Here is a 14,421-nt window from a genome sequence, read left to right as displayed (position 1 = left end):
AGTCTGTAATGTCTGAAGCAGACAAAGTAGTGCAGACAAAGGGGCAGATGCTGTCAGGCTTGGCTCTGAGAATGTGCAAACCACCTGCAGGTGGAAGCTTACCAGCCTCACACCCTGCCCTGCCAGAGCTGAGCACCCCATGTTCCACACTGCTAGAGCCATGTGCTCCGTGCTCTGCCCTACTGCTGGAGCTGTGAGCCCTGCACTCCCAGAACGGCCACTACCGTTGCCTCTCTTGCTGTGGGAGCCACCTGCGAGCTGCGCAGGGACACCTCACACAAAGATTCAGCAACAGCAGAGCGATCCTCCTGGGGTCTAATCTTGAGAGAAACTTCCCCAAATCTGAGGACTGCCAGAGGAAGCCAGACTCACCTCATAGGGATACCAGTGCTGCAGAGCAGCTGGGGCAAGGCACGGTGGATAAGATAGATAATCATTTGCTGACTTGTTTTCCTCAGGTTCAGAATGAGCTCAGGTGGAACACTCCCCAGTTGCCATTGAGTACCCAAGGCAGGCATGCCTCAGCTCCCCCAACTTACTGTCACAGAGGGTGGTGGACAGGCTGAGGGGCCATTGACTTTCCTTTGACTTTGGCTGATGCAAATCCCTGGCACATATGTTTAATGGAGGGAGCAGGACTGCAGTCCCGTGGGGTTACCAGTGACTGGGCATGAAAGAGGTGCAAGGTGGGGAAAGTGATCCCAGCACCCTAGTCCCACTCTGCTACTGAGCGGCCTTTCTTACTCTGCAGAGCACCAGAGTGAGCTACATATGAGCAGCCAGTGTCCTCTGCTATCTAGTTTCTGGAGAACGTTTGAACTCTCCCACTTGAGAGTTGGTACTGACTGGGTCAATTGGTTTGGAGCTCCTAACCTGGATCAATCACCCAAGGACCCTCTCAGATGGTACCCTGGTTATGTGGCAATGGGCAGGGTTGATTTTCCTCTTTCAGTTGTTGCCCATGGAGGGTGGGGTGTCTTAGTTGCTTGTATTTATCCACAGCTGAGACTTCAACCCAGAGTCATCGATTCACTAGGATTGGAGAAAAACAACTGAATACAAGACAGAGCCACCTAACCCCACCACACCAAGCAGGTCCCTGGAGCTTCAGACTGTAATACTGTATGCGTACTTTGCAAAGCTACGCATAAAAGGGCAAAAAGCTACAGTCACAAGTCCTAGATCCTTGGCAAAGGGCTGGTTAACTACAACTCCAAGAGCCCTCAATACAATTTTAACTTACGTGCCCATCTAGCCGAATGGTGGAAAACAATCATGGGGAAGAATCAGTGGAAAACCTCTGGCAACATGAATAATAGAGTAGATCAACTCCCCCAAGAAATGACAAAATAGACACAATAGATGATAACATTCATAAACAAATGTCTGAGATGTCAGAAATCTAGTTCAGAATTTGGATGTCATATAAGATCAACAGAATGGAGGTAAAGATGGAATTAGAATTTCTAGGAATAATTCAAAAGTTGTGCCAAGAATTCAATGAATTCAAAGACAAAATCACCAAAGATTTTGACACATTGAGGCAAGAACTTGTAGCCCTCCAAGATCTCAGAAATACAGTAGAATCCCTCAGTAACAGAATGGATCAAACAGAAGAAAGGATCTATCACATTGAAGACAAAGCTTTTGAATGCTCCCAAATGCTCAAAGAGGAAGAGAAGTGGACAGCAAAAATGGACCATTCCCTGATAGAATTGTGGGAACTCTCCAAAAGAACAAACATTTGCCTTATAGGAATCCCTGAAGGAGAAGCGGTTGCTTCGAAAGGCCTAGATGCTCTACCCCAAGAAATAATAGAGGAGAACCTCCCAAACATGGCAAAAGATTCTGAAAGCCAGATAGCCAGCAGTTTCAGAACCCCAGCATGACTCAATCCTAATGGAACATCTCCTAGACACATTATAATTAACTTCGCCAAAGTTAATATGAAGGAGAAAATTCTGCAAGCAGCCAGATGTAAGAAAAGCATAACCTACAAGGGGAAGAACATTAGAATGACTGTAGATCTCTTTGCTGAAACTTTCCAAGCTAGAAGAGGATGGTCATCAACCTTTAACCTCCAGGATATTCTCAGACCAATTCTCCATAATGACAAGCACAATCTCTACCACCAAAGTAAACTCACTCAGAAACTTTTGATCAAACTCCAACTTCCATAGTGGCAAAAGGATTAAAAATTTCCACTGGACTTTTGAAAAACTCAATACCCAAAATACTACCAGGCTTGTCAATACTTTAAATTAATGTGAATGGCTTAAATTGTCCTCTAAAGAGGCACAGGTTGGCTGACTGGATACAAAAACTCAGGCCAAATATCTGCTGCATACAAGAATCTCATTTTCCTTAAAAGATAAATATAGATTCAGGGCGAAGGGATGGTCATCTATAATTCAGGCAAATGGAAATGGAAATCAGAAAAAAGCAGATGTTGCAATTTTATTGACCGGTACAATAGGCTTTAAACCACCAAAGTAAGGAAAGATAAGGATGGTCACTTCATATTAGTTAAGGGCAACACTTAACACAATGAGATTTCACTTATTAACATTTATGCACCTAACCAGAATGCCCCTCAATTTGTAAAAGAAACTCTAACAGACAAGAGCAACTTGATTTACTCCAGCACCATAATAGTTGGAGATTTTAACACCCCTTTGGTGGTGTTGGATAGATCTTGCAAAAAGAAACTAAGCAAAGAAATTTTAGACTTAAACTTAACAATTCAACAATTGGATTTAACAGTTGTCTACAGAACATTTCATCCTAACAAAACTGAATACACATTTTTCTCATCAGCCCATGGAATGTCCTCCAAAATTGATCACATTTTAGGTTACAAGTCTAACTTCAGCAAATTTAAAAGAATAGAAATTATTCCTTATATTTTCTTGGACCATCATGGAATAAAAGTTGAACTCAGTAATGACAGGAATCTGCATACTCATACAAAATTATGGGAACTAAATAACCTCATGCTGAATGATAGGTGGGTCATAGATGAGAATAAGAAGGAAGTTACCAAATTTTTGGAACAAAATGATAATGAAGACACAAATTATCAGAACCTCTGGGATACCACAAAGGCAGTCCTAAGAGAGAAATTTATAGCATTGCAAGCCTTCCTCAAAAGAACAGAAAGAGAGGAAGTCAACAATGTAATGGGACATCTTGAGCAACTGCGAGAGGAAAAACATTCCAATTCCAAACACAGCAGAAGAAAAGAAATAACTAAAATTAGAGCAGAATTAAATAAAATTGAAAATAAAAAAATATACAACAAATAAATAAATCAAAAAGTTGGTTTTTTGAAAATGTCAATAAAATAGGTAAACCAAATCCCTAATTTTATCAATCAGAAATGATAAAGGCCAAATAACAACAGACTCCTCAGATATTCAAAAAAATACTTAAGGAATATTATAAAAAAACTCGATTCTCAGAAGTATGAAAAACGGAAGGAAATAGAGCAATACTTGGAAATGCGTCACCTTCCTAAACTTAGTCAGAAAGAAGTGAAAATGTTGAACAAGCCTATATCAAGTTATGAAATAGCATTAACTATAAGAAATCTCCCCAAAAAGAAAAGCCTGGGACCAGATGGCTTTACATCAGAATTCTACCAAACCTTTAAAAAGGAACTAGTACCTATATCACTTATCCTTTCCCAAAACATAGAAAAATAAGGAATACTTCCCAACACATTCTATGAAGCGAATATCACCCTGATCCCCAAACCAGGAAAAGACCCAACAATAAGAGAAAATTATAGACAAATATCTTTAAGGTATATTGATGCAAAAATATTCAATAAGGTCTTAGCAAACAGAATCCAGCAGCACATCAAACAGATTATACATCATGACCAGGTGGGTTTCATCCTGGGTCCCAAGGATGGTTCAATATATGTAAATCTACAAATATAATATATCACATAAACAAAATAAAAAACAAAGACCATATGATTCTCTCAATTGATGCATAAAAGCTTTTGACAATATCCAGCATTCTTTCTTGATCAGAATGCTTAAGAAAATAGGTATAGAAGGAACATTTCTTAAACTGATACAGGCCATCTACAGCAAACCCACAGCCAATATCATATTGAATGGAGTAAAACTGAAATCCATTCTGCTCAGATCAGGAGCCAGGCAATGATGCCCAGTGTCCCCATTGCTTTTTAACATTGTAATGGAAGTCTTAGCCATCACGATCAGGCAAGAGAAGGCGATCAAGGATATCCAAATAGGATCAGAGGAGTTCAAACTGTCACTCTTCACAGATGATATGATTGTGTATCTGGATAACCCCACAGACTCAAATACAAAACTCATAGAAGTGATCAAGGAATACAGCAGCATCTCAGGATACAAAATCAATACTCACAAATCTGTACCATATATATATATATATGCATATATATATATATATATCAACAATAGTCAAGTTGAAAAAACAATCAAAAACTCTATTCCCTTTACAATAGTGCCAGGGAAGATGAAATATCTGGGAGTATACCTAACAAAGGGCATGAAAGATCTCCATAAAGAGAACTATGAAACTCTGAGAAAAGAAATAGCTAAAGATGTTAACAAATGGAAAAATAGACCATGCTCATGGCTAGGAAGAATCAACATTGTTAAAATGTATATATTACCCAAAGCAATCTACAGATTTAATGCAATCCCTTTTAAAGCACCTATGTCATACTTTAAAGATCTGGAAAAAGTAGCCCTTTGTTTTATATGGAAACAGAAAAAAACCTCAAATAGCCAAGACATTACTCAGATATAAAAACAAATCAGGAGGAATCATGCTACCAGACTTCAGAGTATACTATAAATCTATAGGGATCAAAATAGCATGGTACTGGCCAAAAAATAGAGAGGTAGATGTATGGAACAGAATTGAAAACCAAGAGATGAACCCCGACATTTATTGTCATTTGATCTTTGATAAACCTGTCAAAAATATAAATTGGGGGAAAGGTTCCCTATTTAACAAATGGTGCTGGGTGAATTGGCAGGTGAGTTGTAGAAGACTGAATCTGGACCTACATCTTTCTCCTCTAACAAAAATTGACTCTCACTGGTTAAAGGACTTAAACTTAAGACATTAAATATAAAAATTTTTGGGAGAGAGTGAAGGGGAAACACTTAAAAAAATTGGCCTGAGAGAATACTTTATGAGGAGGACCCCCCTCCCCCAGGCAATTGAAGCAACATCAAAAATACATTACTGAGATCTGATCAAACTAAAAAGCTTCTGTACTGCCAAAAACACAGTAAGTAAAGAAAGTAGACAGCCCTCAGAATGGGAGAGGATTTTTGCAGGTTATATTTCCAACAAAGAAACCACACAGAACTCAAACTTATTAATAAAAAAAAAAAAAAGTGGGTGGCGCCTGTGGCTCAGTTGGTAGGGCGCCGGCCCCATATACCGAGGGTAGTGGGTTCAAACCCAGCCCCGGCCAAACTGCAACCAAAAAATAGCCGGGCGTTGTGGCCGGCGCCTGTAGTCCCAGCTACTCGGGAGGCTGAGGCAGGAGAATCACCTAGGCCCTGGAGTTGGAGGTTGCTGTGAGTCGTGTGATGCCATAGCACTCTACTGAGGGCAATAAAGTGAGACTCTGTCTCTACAAAAAAAAAAAGAAAAAAATAGAAAATAATATTAAAAAAAAAGTGATCCCATTTCACTGTGGGCAAGAGACATGAACAGAAGCTTCTCTGAAGAAGATAGGCGCATGATCTACAGAAACATGAAAAAATGCTCATCATCTTCAATCATCAGAGAAATGCAAACCAAAACCACATGTGATATCATCTAACTCCAGTAAGAGTAGCCCATATAACAAAATTCCAAAACTATAAAAGTTGGCATGGACATGGAAGAAGGGAACACTTCTGCACTGCTGGTGGCAATGCAAGCTAGTACTTTCCTTTAGGAAAGAAGTTTGGAGAACACTCAAAGATCTAAACATAGACCTGCCATTTGATCCTGCAATTCCTCTACCAGGTGTATATCCAAAAGACCAAAAATCACATGGCAACAAAGGTATTTGCACCGGATTGTTCATTGCAGCTCAATTCATAATTGCCAGGTCATGGAAGAAGCCCAAGTACCCATCGACCCATGAATGAATTAATAGTGTTATATGTATACCATGGAATACTGTGCAGCATTAAAAAAAGATGGAATCTTTACCCATTTTTTCTTTACATGAATGAGCTGGAAAATATTCTTCTTAGTAAAATATCTCAGGAATGGAAAAAAAATATCCAATGTCCTCAGTCCTACTATGAAACCAATTTATAATCACTCACACTTTCATATGAGAGATGAATCACAGCTATAGCCCAGGATGAAGGAGGGATGGGGAGGGCATTGGAAGGGAGGAGGGTGGTTCGATAGAGGGAGGTTAATGGTGGGACCACACATCTGGAGCATATTTTAAGGGTACAAGTCAAATATATCAAGTATAGAACACAAATGTCTTAACACTGTGATTAAGTAAATGAGATGAAAGCTATGTTAATTAGTAGGATGTAAGCACTCAAATTTGTACAAATGATCAACACATTGAATCCCACAATGTCATAAATGTATTCATGATCTATGTATATACAACTTAATAAAAAAGAAATAGCTGGGCATTTTGGTCAGGCCTGTAGTCTTAGCTACTTGGGAGGCTGTGACAAGAGGATTGGTTGAGCACAAGAGCTTCAGGTTTCTGTGAGCCATGATACCATGTCATTCTACTAAGGGGAAGAAAGTGAACATCTTTCAAAATTATGATGATGATAATAATACTAACAATGAATAAAAATAAGTTATAAACTAAACCTAAAGAATATCTTCCTTTCAATATGACCTTTATCTTTGGATAAAGAAAAGAAAAATCATTGAGGCCAGATCAGGTGAGTTGTGAGAGTGTTCCAATGTAGTTATTTGTTTACTGGCTAAAATCTCTCTCACAGATAGTGCCATCTGAGCTGGTGCATTGTCATAATGCAAGAGCCATAGTTGTTGGCCAAAATTTTCATTTATTTATTTATTTATTTATTTAATTAAATCGTAGCTGTGTACATTAATGCAATCATGGGGTACAATGTGCTGGTTTTACATACAATTTGAAATGCTTTCATCAAACTGGTCAACATTTTCAATTAAGATTTCCCTGTTTCTCGATTGATGTTTATCTGGTATGGTTCTCAAAGTTGGTTGACAATTTTGGTGAGCAGTTAGAGGAACTTTTGCAGCATTTCTGTTTAGCCACCCTGAATGCTTTTCATCAGTGACACTTTCCCTCCCCTCAGTAAACTATTTACTCCATTTATACACTGCCATTTTCTTCATGGCATTATCCCACAAGCTCAGACTAACATGTCCCTGATTTCACTTCTACTCTTACCAAAGTTAATGAGAAATTTGTGATTGTTTGTTCATTGCTCTAATTCAAGTTCTGACATTCTTTCAATGGCACACAACAGCACACAACAATAATAATGAAGATCACGCAAAAAGACACTACCACATGTTCACATGAAGACAACTATGAGATTCTGAAACTTTACTGAGTTGCTGGCATAATACTGCCAGTGTAAGAGTACAGTGGAAAGTTTATGAACTTAATTGTCAAATCTTCATAAATTTTCCTTTTATCACTGCTTTGCTGCATCCTGTAAGGTTTTGTATGTTTTCATTGGTTTCAAGGTGTTTTCTAATTTTTCTTATTGTTCTTGAAAGAGTTAGTTTTTGTAAGATGTTTTGTTTAATTTCCATTTATTTTTGCATTTACACTTTTTTTTAATTGATTACAAGTTTCTTTTCACTGTGCTCAGAAAGGGTATTTTGTATGATTTCCATCTGTTTAAATTTTTAAGATTTTCTTGTGCTTAAAATTGTGAACTATACCAGAGATTGTTTCTTGTGCACCTGGGGAAAATGGATATCCTGCTGTTATTGGGTGCAAAGATCTGTATGTGTCTGTTAGTCCAATTGGCTTAAACTATTGCTCAAATTCTCTAAATATCTTTTGAACTTCTGTTTCATTTTTCTACCCATTATTGAAGTTGGGAGCATTGAGTTTCTAGGTATTATTTCCATTTGTATGTTTATCTCTTCAAATCTTTCTTCAAAACGTTATAAGTATTATATAGCGAATCCAATATTTGATGCATATATGCTTATATTTGTTAAATACACTTGGTAAATTGAACTTTTACTAAAATATAATGACCCTCCTTTGCTTGTTGTAACAATTTTTGAATTGCAATCTATTTTGTCTAATATTAGTGTATTACCCAGCTATCTTTTAGTTACTATTTGCATTTAATATCTTTTTGTATACTTTTACTTTCAAATTATTTATATCTTAAATCTAAAGTGAGTTTCTTGAAGAGAGCATATAGTTGGATAAAGCTTTCTGTCTCTTCTGCCAAGCCATGACCATTTATTAGATAGCTTAGTATAATTACATTAAAAATAAGTATTGACAAGAAAGGAGCACTCTGCCATTACTGTATGTATACATCTTATAGCTCTTTTGTCCCTCATTTCCTCCTTCACAGCCTTTTTCTATGTTTAGTGGTCTTTTGTAGTGACATGCTTGATTTTCCTGACCTTTCTTTTTGTGTACATTCTATAGACATTACCATGGACATTGCATCTAACATCTCAAAATTATAAGTAATATGAGTTACTTATAATTAATGAATTAATTCCATTTTAACCTCAACTGCATGTATGAAACATACTCCTGTGAAGTTACATCTTTTTTATGATGTTCATAATAAAAAATGTTACCTTGTGCTAAAATAACTATGTCCAATTATGCATTTATGTATTGAGCACCTAATGACATTGATTTAAAATTCCTTTTATATTTTTGTCTGATAAATTATGTTTAAAAAAGTGGAATTATAAGCTAAAATTACAGTAACAGTAGTTTTTATATTTTCCCATATTTTTACCTTTATAGGAGAATTTTACATTTTCCTATGGCTCCAAGTTACCACATGGTCTCTTTATTTCAGCCTACAGGAGTCTCTTTAGTATTTCTTATGGGGCAAGTACAGTGATAAAAAAATTCCTTCAGATTTCGTTTATCTTGAAATGACAATTTCTCCTTCATTTTTAAAGATTCTATTTCTTTTGCCAAATACAGAATTATTCATTAACAGTTTGTTTTATCTTTCAACAGTTAAATATATTATCCTGCAACCTTCCTGCCCCCAGGTTTCTGATAAGAAATTTGCTGATGATCCTATATTGAGGCTCCTTTGTTCTTACTGAATCCCTTCTCTATTGCTGCTTTTAAGATATTGTCATTGTCTTTAGCTTTCAACGCTTTGATTATAATGTGTTTTGGTGTTAGTTCTCCTTGGGTTTATACAACTTGGAATTCATTAAGCTCATTTACTCTGAAAATTAATGTCTGTTTCATATTTGAAATGTGTTTGGCCATTATGCCTCTTTATTCCCTTTTTTTCTCTCTCTTCTCCTTCTCCCATATATCTATGTTGGTCTGCTTTATGATGTCTCTCAATTTCCTTAGGTTCTGTACACTTTTATTCATTCTTTTTTCTTTTTTGTTTCTTACACTTAATAATTTCAGTTGTTCTACCTTCCAGTTTGCCAATTCTTCTGAAAATTTGCTGTTGATCTCCACAGGTGAATTTTTAAATATTTCAATTATAATTTTCAGCTTCAAAATTTCTGTGTGGCTCATTTTTATGATTTTATCTGTTTGATGATATTCTCTCTTCGATCAAATATAATGTATCAGAATTAGCCGTTAGCTCTTTGTCAATGTTTTCCCTTATTTAGTTGAGCACATTTAAGATAGTTCTTTTAAGATCTTTGTCTAGTAGGTACAGTGTCTGGGTTTTATCAGCAACAGTTCATGCCAAAATAGTAATGTCTCCATAGTTGACCACCTCTCTATATTGCCCACCTCCTTAAGTTTACCTAATTTTCATAGCCTGAATATGCACCAAATGTATTGGGTGGAAGTTCCTTATGTTGACCACCTCTGTATGTTGACCAGTTTGTTACAGTTCCTTGGGTAGTCAACTTACAGAGATTTACTGTAATTATTTTGTTCTTTGCATGAGCCATTTTCCTGTTTCTTTGGATAACTCAGGAATTTTGTTATTGTTGAAAATTAACATTTGATTTTTATAACATGGAAACTCTGGGAATTAGATTCTATCCATTTCCTAGGGTTTTCCATTTTCTTGTTGTTTTGATTATTGAAGCCTATTGCAGTTCATTTGTTTTCAGACTTTTTCCAAATTACCTTTACAAGGACTATTCCTTGGCAGGTATACTTACATACTTACGACTTCTTTACCTTTAGCTTGCATTCAACTAATATTCTGACAGAGATATCCTTGAATATCAGAATCTGAAACAGAAATAAAAACACACCAAAACAAACAAACAAAAGATAACCACCTCTCTCAGTCTTTAAAGAATGCCTGATGGCCGATGTACTCTTTTATCAATTATCTAGGCCTTCTGTGAGTCTAGGGATCAAGGTTTTGCAAGGATGTTTGCCAAGGCATACTCATGACTTTTTAAATTCCTCCATATATGCAGTTGCTTTGAATGCCCTAATTTCTCAAAGTGTCTCACCCAGTTGCTTTTCTGGGCTAGGATTGTCTATTGTATATCTCCATCCAGAATCTTTTGTCCCAGTTGTCTTTTGGCTTACTGTCTTCTGATAGATTTTATGAACAGTTTCCTTTGCTTTTCCTGCTGTGTTGTGATTTATCAAGACAGACAAGAGCAAGCCAGTCCTTCAAGTAACCCTCTAGTCAAGTTAGAATGAACAAACACAATAATTTGCAAATAATGTCTGTTCTAACTCTCCCCCTACACCCCCCCCGCCCCCCGCTTTGAGGACGTGAAATGTTGCTCTGTCTGGCCTTGCTAAAGCCCACACCATCATGTGTTAGGTAGGGGCTGGGGGTTTAGAGAATAAAATCAACAAAAAACATCTTTCCATTTTGAAGATGACTTTTTCTTGATTATTTGCTGGGTTGCTGTAAATCTTTTATTATTTTATAGTTAGCTTATACAGATAATTTTACTTTTTTTGGTTCCAATTTGAGGAATAACGTTTGGAGCTTCTTAGTCTGCCATTGTGCTGACCTCACTCCTCAAAGGTTCCCATTTTTGACGTATCTAAAAACCTTTTACTTATTCCTTTCTTATTTTATGGGACCTGTAAAAAAGGGCCAATATATCCTTTATAAATTCAACAATTCATGGTCACTTCTCTTTTCTTTTCATTGTTACTGATTGTTTTCAGTTATTACTTAATGTTATTTATAGGTTGTCATTCTCTAAATCCCACCAATTATGTTAAATGTAGTAAATTCACTAGGTAATCTTTCTAGGAACACAAACAGGATAGACATTTCATGGAGCTAAACATGTAAATACTATTTTTCTGTTTATTAATTGAGTACAGGTACTATTGTGTCAAGATTCTTTGTGGTTTGCTATAATTGGAATGTGTCCGCATAGTTTGTATGTTGGAAACTAAATCCCCAGTGTAATGGGTGTTGAGAGACGGGATGTTTAAGAGGTGATTAGATCACGAGGAGTGTTAACACTATGATCATATAAGTGTACTAGTTATTCAGAGAGTGTGCACCTAATAAAAGGATGAGTTCAGCCCACTTTCCCTGTCTTTCACACATGTGCTCTCTTGCACTTTCACTTTCTCCCATGAGATGATACATAAGAAGGCCATCCAGATACAGGTCTCTTGACCTTGTACTTTCCAGCCTCTATAACTGTAAAAAATGAAGCTCTGTTTTTTATAAATTACTTAGTCTGTTATAGTGCCACAAAATGGACTAAATATGTCCAAATTCTACTGTTTTATCCCAACTTGTTATTCTATCATTGTGATTTCCATTACACATTTTCTTTCACTAGTGATTTTAAACATATTTTATTCTACAGTCATTTTTATATTATTCTACCAAATTTGGCATAGCAACTCTCCTTTTTGTTGTGTCTTCTGTTTCTCCTTATGCTAGTATATTTCCTTATATGGTTATACTTTTAATTCATGAGATAAACTTTAGCAGCATTATTTTTTCTTTTTTTTTTTTCAAATTAATATGAGGGCACAAATTTTAAGGTTACATTGTTCTCCCTTCCAGGGTAAAGTTCTAGTTGTAAATCATTCCCTCATCCAGGGAGTGTGTTATATGCCTCAAATGTGCACATTAGGTGAGATCTCACCTCATGCCTTCCCCCTTTCTGTCAATTGTACTCCCCTCTCCCCACTCTCTTCTCCTTCCACCTCCATACTAGACTATATTTGTGTTTTATTGTTCATATGAGCATGTAATTATTGATATGTTCATTTCATATTAGTATGGAATGCATTGGATATTTATTTTTCCATTCTTGTGATACTTTACTAAGAAGAATGTATTTAAACTCCATCCAGGTAAATTTAAAAGATATAAAGTCTCTATCTTTTTAATGGATGAATAGTATTTCATTATGTATATATACACACACACACACACACACACACACACACACACCACAGTTTGTTATTTTTTCCATAGGTGTGCAGTGGATGCCCTGTATTATGGAATTATCCTATTGATGGTTTGGTCTTTTCTTATGCTAGAGCTTTTGGAATATGTATCTTGAAATTTCCACATTCGGGTGGTGCCTGTGGCTCAAGGAGTAGGGCGCCGGTCCCATATGCCCTAGGTGGCAGGTTCAAACCCAGCCCTGGTCAAAAACCACAAAAAAAAAAAAAAAAAAGAAATTTCCACATTCAAAATATACCAAGGTAGGATTTTAAAATAATAAATATGTGTTATCTGAAGTAAGAAACAATAAAATAAAATAAATTCCAGCCTTAACACCCAAGTATGATATAGATTTATATATCCATTTCTCATAAAAACTTTTCAACACTAGGACCTTGAAAAAGTGAAAGCTTATTTTCTTCTGCTACACTATGGTGGAGTGAATTTATTTTTGCCCATCTTATGAAATGGCATAACTAGATCCTGATTCTATGCAAGGGATCCCATTTGCAACTCTTCATAATTTTTTTTTGGCTAAAATAAGCTTCAATTTTTTCTTTGCTGTTTTTCTTTTTATTTCTTATGCTTAATCTCTATTCTGTACAATGAAAGGTCATTTACCATGTGAAGGCCTTTTTTTCAAATTGATTGGTTGTATCTTACAAAAAGCAAAAATTTTATGCATACTACAGATGAAGTCAAAGTCTCAAAATAAAACCATTAATAAATATTCACTTTGTGATATTCCAGAGACATTATCAAATGCTGATGCATAAATATAATTCACTTAAAATATATAAGAAAAATTTGTTAAGTAAATCTATATATTTCTCTCCATATAGATATATCTTAGCTAAACACACAAATTATGATCATATTTAATACTGCCACTTTATGTTATTTTTATTGGCCAGGTATCCTATACTGGGAATGTTAGAAAAGGTTAAAAACAACATATTTCTTTCTTTCTTTCTTTCTTTTTTTTGTAGAGACAGAGTCTCACTGTACCGTCCTCGGATAGAGGGCCATGACATCACATGGCTCACAGCAACCTCTAACTCTTGGGCTTACGTTATTCTCTTGCCTCAGCCTCCCAAGTAGCTGGGACTACAGGTGCCCGCCACAATGCCCGGCTATTTTTTTGTTGCAGTTTGGCAACATATTTCTTATTTCTATTATTCCCACTAAAGTGATAACAATATGCTTCTTAAAATTTGAACCTCCTTTCCATGGATGAAACTATAAATTTCATAATAATATTTAATGATAGCACATAATATCTGATATTTTAAGCAAGTGTGAGGATGTGCATACATGAGTATATGATGGTGTATATACATATGTGTGTGCTTGTGTGTATGTAGGTCTCGCCATTTCTCCCACTACATAAATGGAGAACATAAGTGATAAATACTGAGCATCATATCTGAACTTAAATATCCTAAATTAAATAGTTCTCTTTACTCTAGGATAATTTTATTATTATTTTGTGGCCAATACCACTGTCAAAGGTGCAAATTACAGGTTGATGAAATGGTACAGAAGTAGATTCCTAGGAAATGTTATCTAACTATGCATGAATTTATCTCATAAAACCTGCATGTTCTGTTAGAACTCTACCTTGATTCTTCCATTTGGTGATTATATCTCTGGTAAGCTCAATGGCAGAAAAGAGTTTAATTATACCTTTTATAATTTCCACCCTACCAAATTTAATTAAAATCTCTATTTGGTTGATATCTATGATTGCTAACCCCCTAATTGAATACTATATAAAGAAATTACAGTTATAAGTTTTTGATTGTAAGGAGACTATAACACCAACTAGATG

This window comes from Nycticebus coucang, chromosome 4 (assembly GCF_027406575.1).
Source record: "Nycticebus coucang isolate mNycCou1 chromosome 4, mNycCou1.pri, whole genome shotgun sequence".
NCBI lineage: Eukaryota > Metazoa > Chordata > Mammalia > Primates > Lorisidae > Nycticebus > Nycticebus coucang.
Note: the sequence above shows the minus strand (reverse complement) of the source record.